Source organism: Pseudonaja textilis, chromosome 1 (genome assembly GCF_049901715.1).
Source record: "Pseudonaja textilis isolate UNSWEBS1 chromosome 1, rPseTex1.2, whole genome shotgun sequence".
Lineage (NCBI taxonomy): Eukaryota > Metazoa > Chordata > Lepidosauria > Squamata > Elapidae > Pseudonaja > Pseudonaja textilis.
In genome coordinates, this window is record NC_141990.1 from 247553835 (window position 1) to 247579896 (window position 26062).

A 26062-nucleotide genomic window follows, 5' to 3' on the forward strand; every position below is an offset into this window, starting at 1 on the left:
GAAATAGGCCATAATTCAGCCAGGGTGCAACGGTTCAAAGCAACAGTGATTTACATTGAAATCCAAGTAAAATAGATGAGAGGGAAATATTAAAATCATAAATTTTATTTTTTTCTGTATTTCTCTGGGGATGGAGGATGATTGTACAATGGTACAATCTTATTTCTTTTTCCTCAAAAGTAAGCCCTACTTTTGAACTTCATCAATTCTAATCAATAACAATATTCCTGTTTTTCTGAGGATCTAGTGCAGCTAAGTTCCAGGGAATCATTTCTGAACAGAAAGATGGAGACTTTGTGAAACATACTATTCTTGATAGAAAAGTCCACTGGAAGAAAGTTTCAGGAGAAGTTCTAATACATTAAAGCATTATTTAAATTCTCCAATAATTCCAATAACTCTATCTCTTTCAACCTTCCAGATTGCTCTCCCTTATCCTATTGTTTATTTTAGTTCCTTGCACTGGCCTTTGTAGAAAAAGTTCAGAATTGCAACCTAGATATTTTTAGTTGCATTGTGCCTATAGATTTTGATGTTTCTTTTCTTCACTTCTCATTATGGTTTAGTATATTATAGGAACAGGATTGCCGGACTGTCAAATTTTAATTTTAATTTACATTACAAGGGCTTTGTCTTGTTTTGTTTGCAAAATGATAGTTCTGTTGAAGAAAATGGAATGATACATGTACAAAAGTATAATCCTATTAAACTTAACAGTTTAATAACAATATTACAGGCTCAAATGATTAAGATGGCAGCCATAACCATGATGCAAACATAGGAATTCTCCATATCCTATTAGGTGGCTTATAACAAAACCTAATTTGCAAAAAAGTTCAATATAATTTCCTGATTTTGTTTGTTTGTTTTCACAACGATATAGCTTCTGATGAAATCAGAATGTCAATTGATCAGTAACAGTTATCCATCAATACAGAGAAGCAAAACTTAATGAAACGTGCAGTGGACAAGTGATTTAAACTAAAGGTACTTTTCATTTTCTTGATCAAATGAAAGGATGTACTTGCTTGAAGTTCTAGAAAGGTGGTGTCATTTGTAAATGCATGTACAGATGAAATCACAAATCCTACAAATGAGTTCCTAGTAGAATTAGGGTTTAATTTTATGCTTTTCACAGTTTTTATTCTGACTGGGACTATCTTATTCCTTATTGAAAGCAAAGGGAACTCAAGTTGCTAAAAACGCAGATAGTAGCCTATCTGAACTTTGAAGAGTGCTTTAGCAATTCTGCATAGAAAGTCAGAATTTAAATACAATATTTCGTAAATACAGACTTGGGATTAAAAATGCCAAGGACTATTATCTTGTTTGATTGTCCCCATTCCCCACCTCCCTCTTTTTGCACTTATGAAATATGAGATGCAAATATCTGTAGTCATAAAAATATGTAGTGTAAACTGAATTTATGAAGGTGTCTGGTTACATAATTAAAGACTATGGATTGCCATAGTTTATTATGAGCTGAATTGCAAGACAAATATTATTCTCTCAATAGACCTTCCTCATTTCAAAATTTGTATTTTAGGCATTATATAGTAACTGAGGATTTAAGGTCGCATCCATTTATTTCTGTTGATTATTTCTAGACATTATTACAATTAAGTATACATCGGTGGGACAAGGCTAAAAATTACAAGCCACAGTACAATAGAGGCTGTTCATTAGATGCAGCAGTTTATATACACAAACAAGATTTTGTATGGAAAGCAACTATTTTCCTCATCTAACAGCTCTCTATACAGTAAAGATTTTCTTCAGGAAATCTATGTAAAAAGAGTCATACTGCTAATAGTATCTAACTAATATTCTTTTGTTTATGACAGTATTTTTTTACTTCTCCATCTACCACCTCTCTGGATTGCATTTTTTATCCTTTTCAATTCATTTAGTGCATGAAAGAAAGAAGACTGGAGATGAGAGAACATGACAAGCAGCACCACAATTATTATAAGATTGTCTTTTTACATTAGTTTTCAGCCTGTATCTGAATAAATAGATTCTGGTCTACTAAAGTTCATTCCACAAATGCCTCTGCAATTCATCTCTACAATTCCACACTAATCATTTTTGCTACAACTAGTTTCTAATGATTGTCCTTCTTCCTGCTCATTTAATTTTTATTTAGAATATCTTACATTCAACATTATAATTATTAAAAAATGCTACTGAAATTGCCTTTACAGAACTGCTGATCATTTTAGTAGCTATACTATCTAGTTCTCCTGAATCATTTTGATGTCAGCGCCTGTCATTTAATGGTTGTGTGAAAATTTTCCATAATTGGTATGAGTGTGCTTAAACATTACAGCTGCTGTTGGTTTTAGCTGCCAGAAATGGTTGTGGAGGAAAGTACTGAAATGGTGAAGACAGGAAATCAGGCAAAAAGAGTAAAAATCATCTTGTGATGCTAGATTCAGAAGGAAATTGAAATGGATTAATGTGAACATGAGGCAGTTTCCAGTAGGGAGAATAAAGGGCAATAAATTAGTCATGGGCAACATAATGGCCTCAATAAATTCAAGACCACAACTCTCATAGTCCCTGGCTTTTGGTCATGTTGATTAGAATTGATGAAGTTCAGTCTTGTTGAAGGACACCCTCTACAGAAGATGGATTGCCTTTAAGTTAGGAATCATAGACAATGTATCATCAGGACAGCTTTTGACATTATTACTGCATTCCATGAATTGGCTAACCCTACCTTCTTTATTAAGCAAAAGAAAATCTTCAGTGAAAAGAAGCTAGATGGAGCCCTTTCTAAAAAAAATATATTTGAAATGTCACTGTAGGTATTGAAATATTTGAGACAAATGTGTGAAATGATGAAGAAATTAGCTCATCTTTGCTTAACTGTTCAGAATTGCCTTGATAAACACCTTTCTTTGGGCCAATTTTAATATTTTATTTTGGTAATTTTTTGGCACTCTTTTGTCCTTTTTTGTAAGCGTGTTTGTGTCAAGACTTATGTAATTGTGAAAGTTCCTGATGATTTATTGCAATTTGGAGCAGTGCAATAATGTACCACAAGGCAAAACAGGAGGCTTCTGTTGCCTGGAGATAAATTATCGTGGTTCACAAAGCTACAATTTGTACTTGGAAACTTTGCAAATAATGAATGACAAAAGCTTGGAAATGTTGGTTATGAATGATGTCTTCAGCATTTCATTCAATTTATCAGGGTCCAGTTATCTCTTTGCTGACTTAAACCTGCATAATATTTGCACTTCTGAAAATATGCTCTCTCCCTTCCCAGTCTTCTATATGGATCTAACAGCGGAAGTTACTACTTTGGGAAGATCATGCTATAGTAAATTTGTTATGTAGACTTAACTAATCTTGTTTACTGTACTCAGAAGAGAATCTTGTTGATTGCAGTAGTAGTTTTGATTCAAGTGCTTTGCATTAAATACTTTGATTCAAGTAGTTTTGTTCAGTATTGCCACTTAATAGTTCATAAATATAATTAGAGTCTACTGTGGAAGTCTGTTCATTGTTTTGTTTAAACATACCATCATCTCTCCCAGGCAAAATTAAGATGAGCCCATTTTGTCTCATGGCAGCAAAAGCTGACTTCACACAGTTCTTGATTGAATGACTTTATCATCTCCTATATTCTCCATTAGTTCAAACTGAATGAATTCTCTGTTTTAAAGTAGATAAATGGATGATTAATTTAATAAGCACATTCTAAATAAAAAGGCAGACTGCCCACTGATATAATCCAATCCAATTCAATAATCCAACTGAATCATCATTTGATCTGTTGACTGACTCAACTATTATTGACACTGAGGACATAAGAGGAAAGTGGAACTTGATAAAGAAAATATACTAGGAGAAAAAAAATGTACTAGAAACTTTGGCTTTGTGTGTGTGTGTGTGTGTGTGTGTGTGTGCGTGTGCTATTTTTGGGATTAGTGTTTTGAGTACATTAGTATACAGCTAGTAGTGGATGGTCAGGAGTTGTGTGGTAATAATTAATGATAGGACTATGCAGATCAAAGGCTGTAATTCAGGCTCTCCTAACTAGTGGCATCTATGGTTTTTTGGCTTATAAAATATTCAACCATCATGGTGATTGATGTTAGTAGGCACATTGGTAGTATTAATGTTCTGTTTAGCATATGTGGGATTCTGTATACACTATTACTGAACAGGAGATCTGAGATATAATCCTTCTCTTTTCTTTTGACTGAGTTTTTCTTTGTAGGAAAAAAAATGGAATGCTGTGATAAGCAAAGAAATATAGAATTGCTTACTTTAAGTGGCAGCAACTCTTCATTTTGGAAAAAGGTTTTGGTCTTATCTATGGAGATTAGGGGATTCAGTGGCTAAGATGCTGAGCTTGTCAATCAGAAAGGTCAGCAGTTCGAATTCCTAGCACTACGTAACAGAGTGAGCTCCCGTTACTTAGCCCAGCTTCTGCCAACCTAGCAGTTCGAAATCATGTAAAAAAATGCAAGTATAAAAATAGGGAAGGTAACAGCTTTCTGTGCGCCTTCAGCATTTAGTCACGCTGGCCACATGATCATGGAGAAGTCTTCGGACAGCGCTGGCTCTTTGGTTTTGTAACAGAGATGAGCATCGCCCCCTAGAGCCGGAAATGTCTAGCACATATGTGTGAGGGGAACCTTTACCTTTACCTATGGAGATTAGATTCTTAATCCAGAACCCCTTTAAGCTGGTATCCTGCCTCTAAGCAGTGTTGCTAGTCCATCACAATAGAAATAACAGTACATCATGTTTGGCTTCTGTAACAGAAATCTCACTAGCCATATTCTGTCAGCATTATTCCAGCATCGCTAAATGTAATTGAGTATTGGATCTTTGACAACATTTAATAATAATAAAAAGGCACCAGATCTGATAGTTTATTATATCTTTTATTCTTTCATTAATTAGATTTATTCCTAGCACTAGTTACAAATAACAATAACCATCTGAAATGTTCCATTATTTGTGTTCCGTTTTGTTTTTCTATCCAAAAAGAGTGCTTCAATTCTTAGCAGGAGAAACAAAAACAGAATGCAGGAATTTATTTAAAATCATAGCTCAAATGAAGCACAAGCTAAAGGGTTGCAAAATGTTCTAAGTTGGAAAATGTCTGAACTAAAATGATTGTTTGAATTGTTCCACATTCAAAACAAAAGAAGGCATTTTTATTGTTTTCCATGCTGTTTTGTATATTCTGACATATCACAGAATTAAAAAATTTTTTTTGTTGAGACATGGAAAGTTTATAGTCAATAAACTAGGTAACACAGGTGCTCTCTCTCTCTCCTTCCCTTCCCCTTCTTTCTCCCTGTCTGGCTATTGGATGAAATTAGATGAATGAAAGATAAAAGCTGTAGGAGATTTAGTTAAGCACTTGACCAGAGACTGGCAGTAGTTTTAGGCATGTAAAAAAAAAAAAAGACTGATGCCTAGCTGATGGATAAGTATAGGTCTGCTTAAAATTTCCTTGCTATGGGAATGTGAGGAATTTTCTAAGTGTAGGAACAGAAATGGATATTTTCAAAACATTACAGAGCGAGAACAATTTTGTGGTATGAAATAAGTATTTAGCACATTCTGCATTACCTCAACAAGCTGTTAGAAAAAGGAACAAAAGCAACAAGGAAGCCTCACCTGAACGAAGTCCCTGATTAATGAGAATGAAGATTTTAGTTTCTAAATTTGGTAGCTGAAGCCTTTTTCATTTGCAGTAAACCTTATTATTCAGAATCTATGTTTGAATCTTCTTTCTTTTTTTGCGAACTGCTTTAAACAGCTTGACGGGAGAAATTAGTTTACAGGTTACAATGCAATGTTTTCCATGTGTGATCTCAATATAGAAACCATTCTTTTTTCAGACACTTTGCCAAATGTGGTGGAACTGCTTTTTTTTAATGACTAGAGAAGAATATATTTGGTCTGTGTTGAAATGAAAGGATGCTTTTTCTGGAGTGAATCTGGTAGCTGTTTCTACAGGCAGATCACAATTAGTCTTAAAACCTGCTTAACTGGCATGTATTGTTTTCTTAAACAATTTGAAAAGAAAAGTGTTTTAAAAATAAAAATAAACCCCTGGCCATTTTTTCTGTGGGTGGTGGTAGATACTATGGACTCTACTCCACCAAATATTGTTACTCTGGAATGGCAAACACAGGAACAAGAGATTCCCGTATTATCTGTTATGCTCCAAACTAGGATAGATGCATGGAGAGACATATCGACATACATATCTACACCAACTCTCACACCCACACTCAGGATGTATTAAAAGTCAGGCCTGATAGATTAATCACAATATGTTTATCAATTACTTTTTTCAGAGAGAATGTTCCTGTATTTAGAAATGTTCAAGTAAGGAAGGATTAAAATGGCAACCAATTCAAACATTTAATTGAATTTATATCATAAATTATCTATGAAGCCTGGCTTTTGGTAGACTCTGTATAAACACAGACACACAGAGACACACACACACAACTTATATCAGAAATTCCCAATCAGTCAGCATTTTCCCCCTAAAATGCATTTATAGTTCTGTGTCATCCAAGGGCATTTGGGAATAAATATAATTTTGAAAGCTGGTGTTTCGCTTTTCAATATGTCAGTTCCTTTCTACATTGTGAATGCATTTTTAAAAATCTCTAAAGTGGAATAGGGAATAAGAGGCTGATGGGCACCAAAGAAGGTACAGCTGAGCACATTGAGTGCCATATTGGAAATTCCAGATTATGTTATGTATAAGGTTGAGTTAATAGTTAGCAATTATTTCTAATTTAATTATTATATCCAGGAATTTAGCTGAGAAGGAGATGATAGCATTTTGAAGAAGGTAAAGCCAAACGTTATAATGAATGTATTTGTCAGAGACTGCTGAATTAGGAATCATCTTCAACCACAGATCAGATTGTGTTCCTTTTTGCTCACGTTGATCAGTTCATTATGCTTCTGTGTTCCATGAAATGCAGCCTCCCTGGGTTTACATTTCTAAGACTTGACCTTTCATAAACTAAAGAACTTAAACCTCTTTGTCTCACCTGCAGATACTATTTTCAATAAAATGGCTCAGCTCACTTGTTTGCTAGCTATTAAGATGGCATTGAGTGATATGTTTGTGTTCAGTGTCATTCAACTTACCTAAAAGGAATCAAAAGATACAATAGTGTCCTTTGGAAACTTAATTAAAAATTCTGCTTATTGGACTGTTTTAAATTTGCTTGGTTTTTTTTCTTCTGAATGTAGTTGCTTAGCTGCAGTATGGCTAGTCTCTGGTGTTGCTGCATTGCTAAGCCCTATACTGCATCAAGTTTGACCACTGTGTGAATGGCAATTGAAAACACCTTGTATTAAATTTATCTATGTACACTGTTTCCACAGTTCAATCCTCTGGGGTTATTGGACAAATGCCGAGAGTGTAGTATGATACTTTGAGAAAATGAATGCCATGTTGATTGTGACCATGCACATTTATTACAAGGCACATTGGGGAAAGCCTATAGTTTCAGGATATTTTGATGAGTGAAAACCAAGGAATCATAGAATTGGAAGAGATCATCTAAGGCCTGTGGCCTGTGGACCAGATCCGTCATGCCCTGTCACACCCATGCCCGGTTTAGTGAAGGGAAAAGAGCCCCAATAAGTCATGTGATGCTGCTGTGACAACATGAGTTTGACACCTCTGATCTAAGGCATCGTCCAAGCCCTTGCTTAGTATTGAAGTCAAAATGAAAGCATCTCAAATAGTTGGCTCTTTGGCCTCTGCTTGAACACAGCCAATGAAGAAAAGTTCAATTTTCAAGACAAATTGTTTCTATTGCTCAGCTCAGAGAAATGTGCAAGACATGACACTCCAGACATGAAATTTCACAAAAATACTCTTTTCTTTAGAAAGGAATTTGGAAAACTTGAGTGCTGACTGAAATATGTAAAATAGTACTAGAAAACAGCAGTTCTGACTTTCAATATCCAAATACTATAGGTTTAATGTTTGAAGGTAGGTAGACACTTTTGTGAATATTCCTGGAAGCTTGTTGTTTTCATTTCAGCAGACCTCAACATATTAACAGAATAAGTTAGAAGGGATCTTGGAGGTCTTGTAGCCCAACCTCCTGTTCAAGCAGAAAACCTTAAACCATTTCAGATAAATGGTTTTCCAATCTCTTCTTTAAACTTCCAGTGTTGGAACATCCAAGCGTCTGAAGGCAAGTTGTTCCACTGATTGATTGCTCTGTCAGGAAATTTCTCCTTAGTTGTAGGTTGCTTCTCTCCTTGATTAGTTACCATCCATTGCTTCTTGTCCTGTCTTCAGGTGCTTTGGAGAATAGGTTGACTCCCTCTTCTTTATGGCAACCCCTTAGATATGGAACATGGGTAACTCCATGTCACTCCTAGTCCTTCTTTTCATTAAACTAGGCATACCAATTCCACCAACCATTCTTTATATGTTTTAGCCTCCAGTCTTTCAAATTATTCCACTTAGTTTTTTAGCCTTAGCCATAATGATTTTTAAACATTGAAACTATAAATAATGCCTTGTTTCTGATAAATTGGTTTTGACCGATTTTTCCCTTTTGCTCTTGCAATGAGTCTATCTCAGGAGTTATCAATGCACTGAAATCAATAATACTAATGTTTTAGAAAAGACTACATTGCTTTGGACTATATGATTGTAATTCAGTAATGCCAACATTTTACAAACACTAACACAGCATCTCAGAGATTAAAATTCTCTGAACATTGTTTTGTCAGTTTCTTAATGGAATTTTTAACATCACCTAGTGTGATGCAATCCATTTCAGAATATCAGTACCTTCTATGTCATTCTGCTCTCCAGTGTACTTCACGGTACTATCAAAAAGTCAAAATTGTGACTGATGGTAGAATCGAAGTGCCACCCAGTTTTTATGTGTATTGTATATTTTTTGCTCATATCTTGTGACCATCCTTGTTATACCAGAATGAAGTAGAGCAGGGATCAACCTTACCTTTCCAATTATTGATTCTTAAATTGGTTTGATTTTTGCAGCCGAGATCTGATAGTCTAAATTAGCATGAATATTTTTATGAAGATCCAACTTGAGTAGTACTCCTTGGAGCCTTTCGTTTTGATCAGGTTACTTTAATTTGACTACAGCTTGTAGGTTCAGATTCAGGATACCGATGAGAATTCTTTTTGTGGTGCTACATGTTACATAATTGTCATTTTGCTAATCCAGTGATAATGTCACCAAGTCATAACAGTAATCAATATAACTTAAATATTGTAATCTATTGACTTCTGGGTTTTTTTGGCAACAGACATCTCTGCAGTAAACGTGCAGAAATGATTTGCAGTTTGATGTGCTCTTACCGTTGGTTTTTTTTTTTTTTTTGGTTGTCTTATGATCATGTAGAGATTTTTTAAAAATTTTGCAGCTGATTTTATCATAAACCCATTTGGCAATTGGGTTAATGCTACATTCTCTTGCTTAAGGGTAAGTGTTTATACAAAATAGCTTTTACCTCTGTTTAATGCTTGCTCTTGGCCAAAGAAAAAAAATTGAAGGAACTTATCCTGTAGCTTATGGAAAATTCCTTTGTTTAATTGCATGCTTCTAAAGCAACATGATATTGATGTCATTGGGTCATTGCAGCCTGCCTGGATTTTAAAGTTTTCTAAACCTTTTTTGTACAATTGGGGAAATGAACCCACCAAGAATCTTATTCTCTTAACATTTGTCTAATTCGGCAAATATTGACGTGTGTTTTGTACTAAACATGATTTCATCTCACAGCTGCCATGCAAATAAGCCAGTTATGTGGGCAGATCCTCAGTCAGTGCAGCAGATTGCATGAAATCCCAGAAATATGAATTAATAATATTAATTGCTTTACTGTGGAGGCTTCATTTAATTGAGTAAATATGGTAATTACCCTTTCCAACCACATAGAGGGATGTCAACCTTGAGGCTTTTATGGTATATTGCATTTATACCTTAGGAAGATGACTAGACGTTGAAGTATTTATTACAAAATCTCTTTTTAAAAAGATTTTAGATTATTGAACACTTTTGTATGTATGTATACATAGACAGATATATTTTTTAAAAAGGACAATTTATAAAAATGGAGAATATATCTACAGTCACATTTCTCTGAAGTTATCCAATTGGAGATGGAGGTTGTACTCAGGAACATGGAGCAAAATCCTGTGCATATTTACTTAAGTCCTAAAACCATTAAGTTTGTTGGGATTAATTTCCTATTGCTTATGTTTAGAATAACAGTCTGAGAGTGAAATTTTATCCAAGTCTCTTCTTAATTAATTTTGTTGAGTTAGTGGAATTTACTTGGAAGCATGTCATAAAATGTATATGCATCTGATACAAACTATAACAATGTAAAAATGATGAATGTCACAACATAAAGCCAATCTTCCTCCCTCCCTCCTTCCTTCCTTCCTTCCTTCCTTCCTTCCTTCCTTCCTTCCTTCCTTCCTTCCTTCCTTCCAACCTTCCTTCTTCAGTGAAATTCAGAAACTTTCCATCTCCCTCACAGAGGGACTTCTGTACTTGCATCAGACTTTTGAATGCAAACATGGTGGATGAACATACATATATACATACATACATACATACATACATACATACATACATACATACATATTTCACTTATCATACCCCCTTGTACTCCCTTCTTCCCAGTTGTCTATGATAAAGTTCCTTCTAAATGTTTAATAATAATTAATCCAATAGCTATCTGATAAATAATCCACTCTGTAAACTTGCTACTGCTTATGATACCTAATAAATTTAAGAACCATTTGTGCCACACTCCTTTTTAGATATTTGTTAGTCATTTACAATGTATTGGATAACTTTAGGGAGATTTGTACAGAAAGACTTATAAGACAACAACTTTTCCCACTTTTTAATCCCAGTAAATCTTTTTAAAATTTATTTTTATTTACTATTAAATTTACATACCCATCTTGCTATTTGAGGGCAACTAGGTTATTCTTCTAGCTTCCTTTAAGTATATGCCTAGTGGCATATTTATACAAGGATGGTATAAATGTAAGATGTAATTAGTAATGAGATTTAAAATTCCATAACTTACATACATTTTTGTTTTTTCATGTATTTTCAGGCAAGTTCATATTTAATATATGTTTATATTTTAATAATTACTTTATCAACACAGGTATCAGACAGATCGAGCTTTGGTTAATGTCAACTAAAAAGAAATAAAAAAAGTAAATATTGTATAATAAACATTGACCTTATTTATTAATATCCTAGTGAAATGGCTTGATAACTAAGTGGAGCTTGTAATTTCTCAATTTGAAGCAAATAATCTACAGGAACAGTCTCCTCTTTCATACACTCAAATGCAAAATGGAAACTAACATATATAAGCCTGAGGCTCATTCTTGAAACAGTAGTGTAAATCATTTTCTTAATTAATCTAAATCATGCCTTTTCATATATTTTGTCTTAACAAGGACTAACTTAGTTGGTACACGAGACACTTATTCCAGTTGTCATCTGGCTTAACAATTTAAACTAGTCTTCTGCAATTTCGTCTTCTCCAGATATAATGAAATAACTTCCAGAATTCTCAGAAAAATGTATTATGAGCCATGAATGCTTCAGAATTTTAAGTGCCTTAATTCTATAGTATGCCAGAGTCAATTAATTTTACCTTGAAGTTGCTTTTTTGTTGCCTTCAAAAAAAGTTATCCATCCTGGATTTTCATTTTTTTAAAAATATATGAAATAAGGAAATAAATGAATTATTACATAAACTGTAGCTATTGAGTGCTTCCCTTCCCTTCCCAGATTAATTGAAAAATAAAAACTTTGCATAGTTGCACTCATCATTTTCCTTGATAATCATTAGGCCATGTTCACATGGAAATTCTGGCAGATGTGTTTGCATCAGGCTATCACACATATTCTACTAAGTTTTTGAACTTAGTCTAGATTTGAAAGGTGGTTGACAAATTTTGTAGCCATTTTCAGTGATTGCCAAAAGCTACAATGAACAAAACTAAATATATAAACGATGCTCAATGTACAGTTCCACATATTTCTGTTCTCATAATTGTGGGTAGCACAGGCAAAAATACAATTGTTAACCTACATTTTGAACAGTGTACTAGTTTGAAGGAAGGATGTTAATCATGGTGATTGATTTTGAGAAGTTGAGAATTTCACAGTTGATGAAATTGGGAGTTGGCAATAGGAAAACCAAATCTGGAGAATTATTAGGTAGAATAAAGAAATAGAATTCTAACTCAAATGTCATTTAGTGGCTTTTGAATTTTTTTTTTGCTCTCCGGTTCTTTCAGCTCAAATGAACTATCCATCTTCTTTGTCATCATGCTTTCTCCACGTTAACCGAATTCTGAACATCCATTTTTCATTCCCTTTTCAACCCGTTTATAGTAATATTGTTTTATTTTTGCTTTTTGTTTGGTAGTTTTTCATTTAACATTTGAAGAACAAATGCAGTGGAAGAGGGGAATATTTTACTTTGACCTTTGTTTATTGCCAGATACTAAGGTTTTCAAAGTATATAAACATTTTTGCAAAGCTTGAAGAAAATATGACACTTTTAACTCGCTTATTATAAAGGTGTAAATCATAAAACTGATTCTCTCTCCCACACCAGTTGCATAACTGTATTTAATGAATAACCTTTAATGATGAGTAATGTATCCTTAATATAGAAAACAAATTGCTAGAGCACTTTGAAATGGAAATGCCTTTTTTCCCAAGCCCTTTCTTGATGAAGTTATTCTTTCTGTGTTAAAGAGTCATTGCTAATAACTGTAGCTGAATGTGTGTGCATGTGTGGGAGGGGAGAAGAATTATTTATGCCTCTCCCAGTGGAAAAATCTAAGTAATCCACATGAGATAAGAAATATATAATAATATTAAAAAATAGTTTTGCAGACTAACTCATGCCACGATTCTCCAATTTAGTTTATTTAAATATCTTTGGAAGGGGGCTAAAATGTTCAGCTAGTGACATATGCTTGGAATTTTGGGAAGGGCAGTCCCAATTAACCTGAAGGCCCCTATGATGGAACAAGTTCTTTTAAGCTATATGTAGTCATGTGAATTCAGACTTTCCCTTACACCCAGTATACCCATATACTGGAGCATAATGGCTCAGTGGTTAAAGACACTGAGCTTGTCAGATGGAAAGCTGATAGCCCAGGTTTGAGACCTGAGAATTGTGTGACAGGGTGAGCTCCCATCCCTGCCCCAGCTCCTGCCCACCTAGAAATTTGAAAGCATGCAAATGTGAGTAAATAAATAGGTACCACTTTGGCTAACAGCATTCTGTGCCCTTCGGCATATAGTCATGCTGGCCCTGGGACCATGGAAATGTCTTCAGACAATATTGGCTCCTTCAGCGAAGAAATAGAGATGACCACTGCCAAGCCGGACATGACTAGATAGGAAAAACTTTACCTTTATTTTTTCTGAGCAGAGCATTTTTTTCCATATAGCATTACAGCTGTTCCTTATGGCAGGGGTGAGGTATGCTTTGAGTCAATGTTGACTCTTCGCAACTTCCTGAATTAGTCTCTGCAGTTTCCTGGGCAAGTTTTTTTTTAAAGTAGTTGTCATTGCCTCTTTCCTAAGACAGAGAGAGAGGGAGGGAGGGAGAGAGAGAGAGAGAGACTTGCCCAAAGACATCCTGCTAGCTTTGTGCCCAAGGCAGAGCTACAACTCATGGTATCAGAACCTTGCATGTGGTGCCTTGACTACTGCACCAAACTGGCTCCCTCATCTTTGTAGACTGTCTAGTTAATGCTTTGGTTAATTCAGGAATCTAGAGGTAAATGACTCACGATGTAGCATTGTCCAGTTCATCAAAGAAAACTTCCTCAGACAACGGATTGCACATGCACATATATACATGCATACACATACATACATATACATACATGCTGTCTTCATGGTAAAAGTCTACATTTCTCAGTTCTCTGAGATGGAAGGTTCTTAGATACTCTTTTGACTAATCAGGAATGCAAGAATGTAAACATTCTCTGACAGAAAGGAAGGGGCATCAAACTAGAACATATTAGCAGGAAGTATGGGTAAAGGACCCATTGGATTTAAAATTTGACTGGATATATACTGGATAGTGCCTTATATGCATTTGGAAACAAGAGTTGCTTTTTATTTTTGGGATGCATAATTTTTAAGGTTTCCCCTGTTTCCATATATACAGTATATTCTAGACCAGTGTTTCTCAACCTTGGAGGATTTAAGATGTGTGGACTTCAAATCCCAGAATCCATCAGCCAATCATGCTGCTTAGGGAATTCTGAGAAGTTGCCAAGGTTGAGAAACAATATTCTAGGCAGTTATGGAATAATAGAAATAACATTAAATGTCTTATATAGGGTATTCATGCAAAGGTAAAAAGAAATGACCTTAATCAACTTCTGCTTATGTAGAGCTTTCAGATTTTCTTTTGTAAAAGTAAAAATATTTGCTTACATGGATTTTGACATCTTACACAGAAATAGAAATCAATAGAATTTTGGATTACAACATTTTTGTGACCCTATCCAATAGGGATTCCCCACTGCAATGATATTAGAGTAATGAAAACGGCAATGATTTAGGCCATGGGCTAAGATAGAGACACTGATTGTGATCAGTATATTGTTGAGTTGAGCAGTAATTTGCATGGATTTCTGTTGTGCTTAAGAGAATGTGGTGGCTAATTATTTCATTACAGCAATATGGATTCTAGTCAGCCACATTAGAATACTCTCTAACTGATACTCTGCACATTTAGAAAACAATGTTTATCTCAATAGGAAGCAGAAAAAGATGATGGAATATAACCTAGTTATATCCCTTTCTGACACCTGAACCCACAGGCTGAAATGGGCATTAAATACCTTTATGATTAGCCAGTTTCTAGGAAAACTAGGAAAGATTTATTTATTCATTATTCTTTGAGCTCCTCATATTACTTGTGTTTAGAATGGTCTTCTAGGTAATTATTTATTTATCTCTATGATCAAATGTACTTACATGTACCAGTGTATAATGAAGGTAGACAAGGGAGATGTCTAATAAGAGATTTTCCATTTCCTTTAAATCAAATTACAGCCAGCTGTAGGCTCTAGTTACTTGATTCTCTAAAAGTCCAGCTCAAGCTTATTGTGGGTCATCTAAATTTAGGATTGTGTTCTGAATTTGGCTCAACTAGACTATCATGTTTCATGTTAGATTTAGATTTGATAGAATTCTTAACTTATATAAAGGATTCACTTCTTTTTTATTCTGCTAGTAGAATCCTTGAAATCCTGATTAAAGAATATTATTTAGGATTATAGTTGCAGATTTTCTCCCTCCCACCCTCCCTCTCTTTCCTTCTTTCTATCTTTATGGAAGCCGTTGTGCAGTTTTTAAACATGACTTAAATTTCTTTTCAATTGCCTTCCAAGAGTATGTCTGTTGGATATAATTAATCAGGCTAATGGCACAGTTCCATTTTAATGGAAAAACAGTTTTGCAGTGTGAGAAAGAGCTTGCAGATATCTCAACCTGACACATTCTTCTTTCATTTGTCAGAGGTAGAGATTGGAAGAGATGCTTTCATTTTTAAGCTAACTACACAGCTCCTGGATATATTTAAATTTGAGTAACTGTGCCCTCTAGTTGTAAGGACAAGCCAGAATTGCTCCAGCAGCTGTAAGAATTAGAGATTACTATATGAAACACTATTATAAGATGAGATTGTATTGAATGTTGCATTCAGTTCCAAGATCCCACTGGAGAATAACAGAGTGCCCTTGATTTATGATGTACTTGTAGGTTGTTTTTTTTAAAATAAAGTTAAATGAATATATTGATAGAGAACACAACCCAGGGAATTACCCTGAATAAATTCTAATGAAATAAAAAGTTATTATTCCAGACCTGTTAAATGATTCCATTTTGTTTCAGGTGTGTTGGTATGTTCACTGCCAACAAACAAACAAAAATCCCAAATAAAATGAAGTAAAATATACATACAAAATGTAAAGTGTAAATTTATCTTTTTAAAATTTTAAAAATAAACTTTATTAAACATTAAAAAATATATACATAATACAAAACATTTCATAAAATACAAAACCAAAAAGATATACATAACCAATAAACGTAAAAACACAAACATTTCTAATTGCTTAGATGGTGTGTTCTTATCAAACAATTTTCCAATACTTACTTCCGATATCTGGTAAATACTCCTATCGTAACCTCTTTATATTTTCCCTACCCTATCTGTTTACTTGCAGGTTTCTCTCCTTTATCCAATTATACCAGTTTTCCCAAAATGTAAAATATTTTGAATCTTCCTTATCTTTTAACTTGTGGTTGAGTTTATCCATTTCCGGGCAATCGTAGATCTTCTGGATTATCAAGTTATCCATTGGCATCTGATCCTCCTTCCAACATTGAGCTAATGCTATCCTTGCTGCAGTTGTTATATGTAAAATTAAATATTTTATTTCTTTTGCGATTTCACCTGTTATTATTCCCAACAAAAAGATTTCGGCCTTAAGTTCTAATTGAATGTTTTCTCTTGTGATTTCTCTTATCCATATTCATATTTTTTCCCCATACTTTTTGCTCTGTGGGCAAAGCCACCAAGCATAGAAGAAGGTACCCCTTGTTTGTTTACATTTCCAAAAGAGTGGGCTTAAATTTGGATACATATTGGCCAATCTCGAAGGTGCCAGATACCAGCGATAGCACATTTTATATTGGTTCTCTTTATAGACCACCAATTTTGTTAATTTATAGTTTCGCTTCCAAATTCTTTCCCAGTCTTCCAAATTGATATTATGTCCAACGTTCCTTGCCCATGCTATCATTGAGCCCTCTGCCAATTCAAATTCTAATAAGTAGTTGTAAATTTTTGAAATTACTTTTTCATCTGTTCCCTCTAAAAGTTTATCTAATTGATTTGGCTTTATATCTATTCCATGTTCCTCTACATCTTTTTTATACCTTGTTTTAAGTTGTAAATATGGCCACCAAGCCATCTTTACGCCTTGGTCCCTGAGTTCTTGGTTTGTTTTTAACATTCCTTTTGAATCTAAAACATCACAATATTTAATCCTACTTCCAATTTCTAGTGCATTGGGGTGTAACAATGCCTCCATGACAGATACCCACCCTGGAATTTTCATGTAGTGTCTGTGCTTAATTTCTCTCCACATTCTCAATAATGAGTTTTGTATTGCATGTCTATTAAAATGAGTATAAGTCTTGTTCCCTGGGTTCCACATGAAGGCATGCCACCCCGTCTGCAAATCATGTCCTTCTAAGGTTAATATTCTTCTGTTCGCCAAATTAACACAATCTTTAACCCACATTAAGGCTGCTGCTTTATAATATAGCAGGGAGTCCAAATCCACCTGTACTCATCTATTTATCTTTAAATAGAGAACAGGAACATAAACCTAGAGGTGTGACTTCTGAAATATAACTGTGAACACATGTTCAAAAATGAAATTTGGTAAGTTGAAATTCAAATTGCTTAATTTTTCCCAGTCTGTTCTCCAAGTGTTCTGGAATTTATTTGTAAAGAATTCAATTCCCACATTCATCCACTTTGAATAATAACATGTACTTTTCAGAATCCCTTACCCTAACGGCTATATTTCCAGTGCCGCTCTGGAGATGTCAGGCCCTGAACTTAGCAAAATATCAGCTCTGCTGCTATATAGAATCAACCAGGTTGATCTGGAAATAGGGAAGCCTTTGGATGTGTAACCTCCAAGCCTAATACTAACTCTCCTCAATACAAACATTAATATAATATATAAAGTAGCTCTCAAAACTCAGTTCGGTATGGTACTTTTTAAAATTATTTTATCAATTGCATTTATCTGGCATTTTAAATTATAGAATAATTTGCTACAATGGAAACTTTCTGTATTTTGATTTCTTTTTCTCAACATGTCATTCAACAACCTCAATCAAATTACTAGTAATAGTATACAGTATTTGTATCTATTTCTGCTCTAACACGGGATCATATAGATTTTAAGTGCTTCATAGAACTATAGGGATGCCTGACACAAATTTTAGATGGAGTTTTGCACATATTAAAAAGCTGTGCTAAGCTAGGCTCTAAGACAAACATATTATAATTGTTATTTATTAGATTCTACTTTTCATCCAGTGGTCAGGGTTTTTTAAAAAAAAGATATCACACCAATGCAGGTTATTATATTTATTAGTCACAGAATGAGATATGTTCCTACCATGTATATATATTTCAATTGTATGAGGAGGAGACATCCTGTGGCTTTCCAGATATCGTTCAAAGATAATTGATAATGATGAATACAACTTTGTCTACAAGTTTCTACAAGGCCACAAGCTTCCTGCACAAGGGAACTTTGGGATCACAATCAAAGTTTTCACCTAGTCCTGACAGTTATATATTAGATGCTTTTTTGAGATCTTTTTAATTCCTCAGCTTCAAAAAAGAAGGCATCTTTAAAAAAAAAATACATAAACCAAATATATTCCCTGAATCTACTCTTTAGTAAGGCTATCTTTTCTTCTCATATATAAATAGAGAATGGATTATGATAGTGATCTGTGAAAGATTAGAATTAATGCTAGTAAAGAAATAGAGGCAGAATATTTTGTTTCTGGAAAAGGTTCAGCACTCTTCCACTGTTTATTACTGGGCCTCGTGATAACTTTTAAACACTTGGGTTATTTATTTCGTGGACCCATAGAAACCTGTACTAAAAATAGCAATAGCATAAAAGGCTCAGGAATAAACATAACCATGCAGTAGAGCTCAAACATTTTGGTCTGAGAACTTTACATTCTGAAAAATAGTTGAGAATCCAACTATTTGATTTATCATTATTAATGTATTAAAATTAAAACTGAGAAATGTTAAAATATTTATTATGATACAATATACTTTACTAATTTGTCAATTGACTCTATCAATATTTATTTAAATGACTTGATGGATCCCCTGAAAGGATCTCAGGAACCCCCAGGGATCCTCAGACCACATTTTGAGAGCTGCTGGTCTAGTGAATCAGACATTGTACACATTTTGTAATAAATTGACGTATAAATGAAGCTCCAGTGTCCATTCTTAGCATTAAAGTTCATTTACTCAAAACCTTCATGTTCTTGCTTTTCAAAATGGATTCTGACTTGTGTTGGGAATGGTTCCTGAGGTTTGGAATTCAGTTTCCTTCATTACATTTGGACAACAATATCTCCTGAAGATTTATTTATTTAGCTATGGCAAATAGATGGACTTATAGTGGTTCAAATGTTAATGTCTAGTCTACCCAGCCATTCAAGGACAGGGTGGCTATGTTGAAAAAAACAGACATTTGACCGACATTTGATGACATTTGGACACAATGTGATGGATATTTTGTTGAGGAGCACCACAGTCACACTGAGGGGTAGAGACAAGACCCCACTTAAACGAGTCCTGGCAGACACCAACAAGACACCAGAGCTTGTTCAGAGTTGACCAAATCTGAAGAAAAAGTACTGTACGTGTTGAACTTCCTTTCCTTTCCTTTCCTTCCCTTCCCTTCAGAGGTGATATTCAGCAGATTCTGACCAGTTCTGGAGAATCGGTAGTGTAAATTTTGAGTCATTTGAAGAACCGGCAATACCACCTCTGACTGGAGATTTTACAGTATCCTTCCCCTGCCATGTCCACCAAGCCATGCCCACAGAACCGGAAGTTTAAAAAAATTGAATCCCACCACTGCTTCCCTTCCCTTCCTTTCTATTCCTTTGGAAGGAGATTATATCCAAAGAAGATTAGAGTGATGTGCAAATGTAAAGGCAAGAAACTAGTAATTGTGCCTGTGAATTCTTTCCATAATTCTGACATATTTACCAGATCTTCTAAACAAAACCTCTGTGCATACATGGTTAGAATATTTTATATTTAAGGTTCATTTTCCTTAATTCAATGTTCTCAATTTCCAGTGTGATAAATATTACAAATCAAATGTGTGCGTGGGTGCCTGTGCATGAAAGATTTAGACGTTAGATAGATAGATAGATAGATAGATAGATAGATAGATAGATAGATAGATAGATAGATAAATGTAGATAGATCTAAAGGAAAAGGTTGGCTTATAGTCAAAGTAGCCACTATATTTATTTATGTAGTGCTCATATTTATAACTAGAAATGACTGAAATATGATTATGGCAACAATGGTTTACATGATGCTAATGGCCTTCAAACGCGTTTCTTGAGCAAGCTTACCCATTTTGTCAAAAAAATGAATGCCAATTCATAGCTTCAAAAGGGTACTTCCCTCCTCAAAACCTAACCTGTCAAATCTAAATATGGAAACAATCTGGTGAAAAAAAGTATTCAAGATTAAACTATATTGTTATGAATTTTCTTTCTCTGGAGAAGTGAGACAAACACAATATTTATTTTGGTTTAGTCCCTTTTGAAAAGAGGGAATGAGACAATTTCAGGCCAAATTTCTTTTTTGAGAGAAGTTTTTTCTTTCAGATTTATATGGTTTCTTCTTTGCTCAGTCTGAAGAGTCCAGGGCAATAACCCTAGAAGAATAAATCTTTCAATTATTTTGTTATTGTAGGAACTTGTACACTAGGAAATATCAGCTGCTCTATTCATTTGTTTTGTTAGGTTTTTAACTAAGCCCCAGCACTGCTTGCAGGCAATCCCATAGCAATCTGATAGCAAACATAAAACAATATGTAGCACATACTGAACTATGCAATAATGAATGTCATAACATTTCCATGCTTTTGGAATACATCTTTAAAATTCATGCTTTGTATAAAAACATTTTAGGAAAATTAACAGTCTATTGAGGCTAAGTAAGCTAAAATAAAGCTAATACTTTACCTACAAAATACCAAATGTGAGATGATATCTAAAAATGGTGGCTCTGATCATGGGGTTATTTGAAGGCAGCAGTTGTAAGGGACAAGTTTAATTCGAGCCAGGTTTTTTGCTAAATCTTTTACTCAGTAACTATTTAGAAAATTAATATCCCGCTATTCAATTAAATGGTTCATAATGTCTCAGAGCAATGCAAGATGAGAGTTTTTGTGGAAAATTAAAGAATCACTTACTATTGGTTCATCTACAGAAATCCCTAACTTCTATAGCCAGAACCCAAAATCAATAAAGAAGGATGGAAGTATTTTGTTAAAATATTGTTCATAAGATTTAAGAATAAACGTTAATTTCTTATAAGTGAGCTTCTGATAAGAAAATGATTAATTCAGTCATACATTACTAGAGCATCTTCCCACAGAGCAACACTGCTAAACTGTCAGGTAAGTATACCAGCATAGTTTTGCAGACCAGTTGCTTAGCTCTGTTCTGCCACAGTAACAAGGCTTATGACATACAGTTTGAACATGGACCAAGTGAAGGAAAGTGCTTCCCTTTCATTTGTTCATTCATTCATCCTATCAAGTCTTGCCTGCCAGAAGGAAAACAATGAATGATTATTTTGCTTATTAACATGGAGTAGGTGTTGACATTTGTCTGGCAGAGTATATTTGCTCTCTAACTAGTCACGGGTATGGAGGTACAATATTAAGCCACAGAAGCAAATGCCTTGTTGAATACCCAGGACAAGAAAAGGGCCAAATAGATGTCAAGGTCACCAAGTAGATGTCAGTGGGTAGAATAGAGTAGACCAAATAGATGTCAGTGGGTAGAATGTAGAGCTACATCAAATAGCAAAGTCTGAGTAAATTGTAAAATACTGTAACAACAGATGTTGTCTTATTACAATGCTTAGGCCTAAGTGGTGTTTTTTTTTTTTTTTTTGCCTCAAGTGCTAATTTTTTGGGGCTGTCCTTGAAAACTATGCTTCTTGATTTGAAAAGGTGAACAGAGTTACCCTTGAGCTGCTTTCTTACGTAGAGAAATGTGAAGCCTAGCATGAGAGATATGTGAATGCATCAATAATACAGTATCCTTTTTTGGATAAGGAGGCAATGATTAAAAGTGGCTAGCACTTTACCTTCTAAATTACATGTAGCTGTTTGCATATTTTCAGTAGGGCAAATGTTTGCCTTACTGATAAGAATGAAGGGACAAAAATATATTCCTAACCCTGCACGCCTAAGCAAAATCATCCTTTTTGACTGCTAATAAACAGTAGAATGCACTTTTTGTGTCTTTTCTTTCCTTAAAAAGCATATATATGAGGTTTGAAAGAATGGAGACAATGAGAAAGAAAGTACAGTAGAGTTCAATGAAAGAAAAATCAAATCAATCAAGCTATTATACAGGAACCCAAATAGGAATGTTAAATTCTTTTGGACAAGCATGCTTTGCATCCAGTTTGGTAATTTATATATTATTGTTATCCATAAATTCATCCTTTCCAATCCAGATAAAATGAGTTCAGATCCATTCAGAGAGAGGATTGATTTAATCACAAGCGGTGTTAATCATGTAGACATTTAGTTAACTTGGCCACTCCTGCCCGCTTCCAATATTTAAAAACAAAATAATTTAATAATATCAGTTAGAATCCAATGAAGCAATAATTAAAGGGAAAAGGAAAATAACATAAATAATGAGAACAAGAGCTTTAATATGCACTTTTTTAAAAAGCCCTTGAAATGAAACTGGTATGCAGATGCAGACACAAACACATAAACATGTAATTTAAATGGTGGGCAGTGTGGGAAGAGTGAGGAGGAATATATAGAAGCAGCAAGTTGTATATGTGTGGGGGAGACTAATGTCAGTCAGCCAAGGTGCAAAGCTTTAGAGTTCGTTGGCAAGGAGGCTGATGTTTTGCTTCTTTGAAACTTCCTTCTTCCAGCTTGTAACAAGGCAGCGTCTCAGCCCCCTGCTGCCCTCAACTGCAGATTGTCCGGAGAAGATAGTGGAAAAGAAGCAAAAATATCAAAAGCAAATTGTGCATTTCATGCGTGCTGATCAAGGATTCTTGGATTTTTAATAAGTGAAATTTGAGTCAAATTTTTAATTCATTGCTTAAAAAGTAGTAAGAAGCAGCATTTGGAAACAATTCATTTCCATAAGGCCATCCCAGCTTTAGCTACTGTTAGGTTAATTTTAGGAATGAGACTGCATCATTCTTATACCCCTTTGCATTTAAAACATCTGTTTTGTTCTGCTATCTCTGTTCTACAAAGTAAGCCACACACACAGTTCTGCCACATAATGATCATAAGTTAAAATCATAAGTATTCTTTAATTTTCTCTATCATTTTGTGTTTTTTGTTACATTAGAATGCAATTGTTTCCTGCATATTTGTCAAGCAGCATTTGAGTTGTATCATTTGATCTCTGTAACTAACAAGTATGGGACTGGTTGCATTTTTGATAACTGTAGGTATGATGGATGGCTGCAGCGTTAATGTCTTTTAATGTTATGCCAGTTTATAGTTACCCTCGGCGCTAAAAAAAAATAAAGCTTTCATCATTTGCCAGAGATGTGGATGCCCATGACCTTGCTTTTCAAGTTCAGAGCTGTCTGCTTTTATCATTTTGAAAGTGGCATTTAATGAGCTTCTTGGCTTTCAGGTGATGGTTATAAAACTGCTGAGGGTCACAGTGTTGCAGATTACAATTCTGGGATTGTAGTTTTGATGCTAAAATAATTTGGGATATTGGGCAAACTGTCATGACAGTCTGACCAATGGAATAGCATTTGCATTTTACACAGATTGATATGAGGGCTGTCCCTGTTCTCTCTCCAAACATGTAACAAAGCTCTTGAGAAGAGCAAATGACTAAACAGCCAGAGTTAAATTTTAGAAATCCTTCCAGGATGTAGATTTGACTGCCCATCATGTGGCTCTTTTTTAAAGGGGTTATCATATTTATATCTTTCTTACAGAAAGATAAGATTAGATACTGCATTATCTCAGAGACCTCAGCTTTCATTAAATATCATGAAACACTTTTTACGCTGTGCCAATGGTTGCTATTTTTAGCCCCACTTTGCAACATCTATAACAATGTGTAAAATGTTTGCTAGGGGATAGGAAGCTTGGAAAAGATGTATAGGAACTACAATGAATAAAGGATAAATTGCTTATTTAAAACATTTTTATTCCATAACCTTTTGTCGCAGCACCGGGAACAGAAAGAACCAGAAGGCAACAATAAATAAATCATACTTTGTAAAGCAATAATAGATACATAAAAAGCAAAACATCAAGAAGAATCACACAATCACAGGTTCTAAGACTGATTTTTGAAGTTTCATTTTATATATGTTGATATTGTCTAATCAAGATGAATGTTTACTTGAATGAACAGATGTGAAAGGTTTTTTTGTACAATAAACTGAAGTAGGAAGGATTGAGCAGGAGACTTGGCTGTGTCTTCTTCTGGACATGGATAGGACTTAAGTGGAATTTCATACATCTCTCACTGGTACATTATAATAATAGTAAAGCTGAGATACGTCTGATATGGTTTGATAAAGTTTGATATAGATAGGGCAAAAGCATTCAAGATCTTGGACAGATGAACCATGTAAAATGGACAGAAGTATTAGCAGTGAATATATTTCCTAGGCTGACCCATATAATCCTGCTTGTGATTCTGCCTTCCCTGAGAAGCAGGCTTTGGCATGGGAAGGAATCTTAATCTGTAGAAGTCTTGAAACATAATTCTTTTCCTAGGTTGGAAGGAATCAAAGTACCAGAGACTGATTGTATGGGAGATGAATCCTCCCCATCCTTTTCCGTAGTCAAGTAACAATAGTTTTTCTCTCCTTGATTTTAATTGACTATCAGCATCATTATTTAATTCAATGAATTGAGATTGACTTTTGGTGATCAATGATCATATTCACCTTGCTTTCTTGGTAAGAATATAGCCATGGCCAAGGTGACAACTTGATGGTTTCTTCTGCTAAATTCATCCTTAATCTGATGGACATCATTTATCATAGAAATTTTGAAAGAATCATAGTATTATATTTTTTGTCAAATTAATTTATTATACTTTAAAATATAGCTGATCCACAGTAAGATATATTTAGAATTCTACTCTTTTAATAATGAAGCTAGTAGCTACTATCATATATCTTGGAAAAAAAGGACAATAAACCAACATTAGGATTAATTGTGAAATGATTAATTGGGTATTGCCATTAAAGATTATAATATGTAATTGGCTTACAACCCTGCCAACACAATTAAGATATGTTACAATTTTATAATGTACTTTAGCAATATAGTACTCTTGTGAATTACTTCATGGACAGTTCTAAATAATGTTCCTTTTATTTCATTTTCTTTCCTTTATGCCATCCATAGTATTGTTTCTAGGAAATGCAATTGTTTAATTCTTAATCATTCAATTCCACATTCCCAAGCAACTGATGTTGAGAGTAAGAAAATCACCTTGATGGAGATATGCAGGAACTGTTACATAAGCTGAAGGGGCTAAAACATTTTTTAAAGTCCAGAACAACTTGATAACATTGGCATGACTTGGGCAGATGTCTTACTATTTCACTGAAATATAAGAAAGAGGAAGAGGAGGAATAGTACAATCAGACTTGCAAGATTCTGTTATTATGATCAATAAAATTAAGTCTAGCCTTCATGTTATTAGCTTTTCTGGTCTGGTCTATCTAACGGAGTTAGTAGCAGGGCCTGGAACTTAAGAAATCAATTGATATCCAGGCATCCCGTTTGGAATGCTGTTATTGTCAGAAGATGGCTGAAATGAGACAGCAGGGATTGAAATGATCCCAAAGTATTATGACCTGTGCACTGTGTTTGATTGTAGCAGTAGGGAAGAAAGTTCTCAGGTAATCTACAGGTAATCTTCTTTTAGTGACCATAATTGGATGGGCAACTTGGTTGTTAAGCAAAGCAGTTGCTGCATGAAAAATTATATGACCATGATTGTGCTTACAGCTTTTTTTGTTTTGTTTTATAGAACGCTGTAAGGCAAGGGTCTTCAAACTTGGCAAGATTATGACTTGTGGACTTCGACTCCCAGAATTCCTGAGCTAACATGACTGGAGAAGG

The 26062-nt window shown here is 34.5% G+C and overlaps 1 long non-coding RNA gene across 1 annotated transcript in view; it reads left to right on the forward strand.

Moving 5' to 3' along the window:
* Positions 1-26062, forward strand: part of LOC148128142 (uncharacterized) — a 39996-nt gene that overhangs the window by 2090 nt on the left and 11844 nt on the right. Inside the window, exon 3 of the long non-coding RNA XR_015740925.1 lies at positions 884-987. This is a non-coding gene — a long non-coding RNA (uncharacterized LOC148128142). The remainder of the gene's footprint in view (positions 1-883; positions 988-26062) is intronic.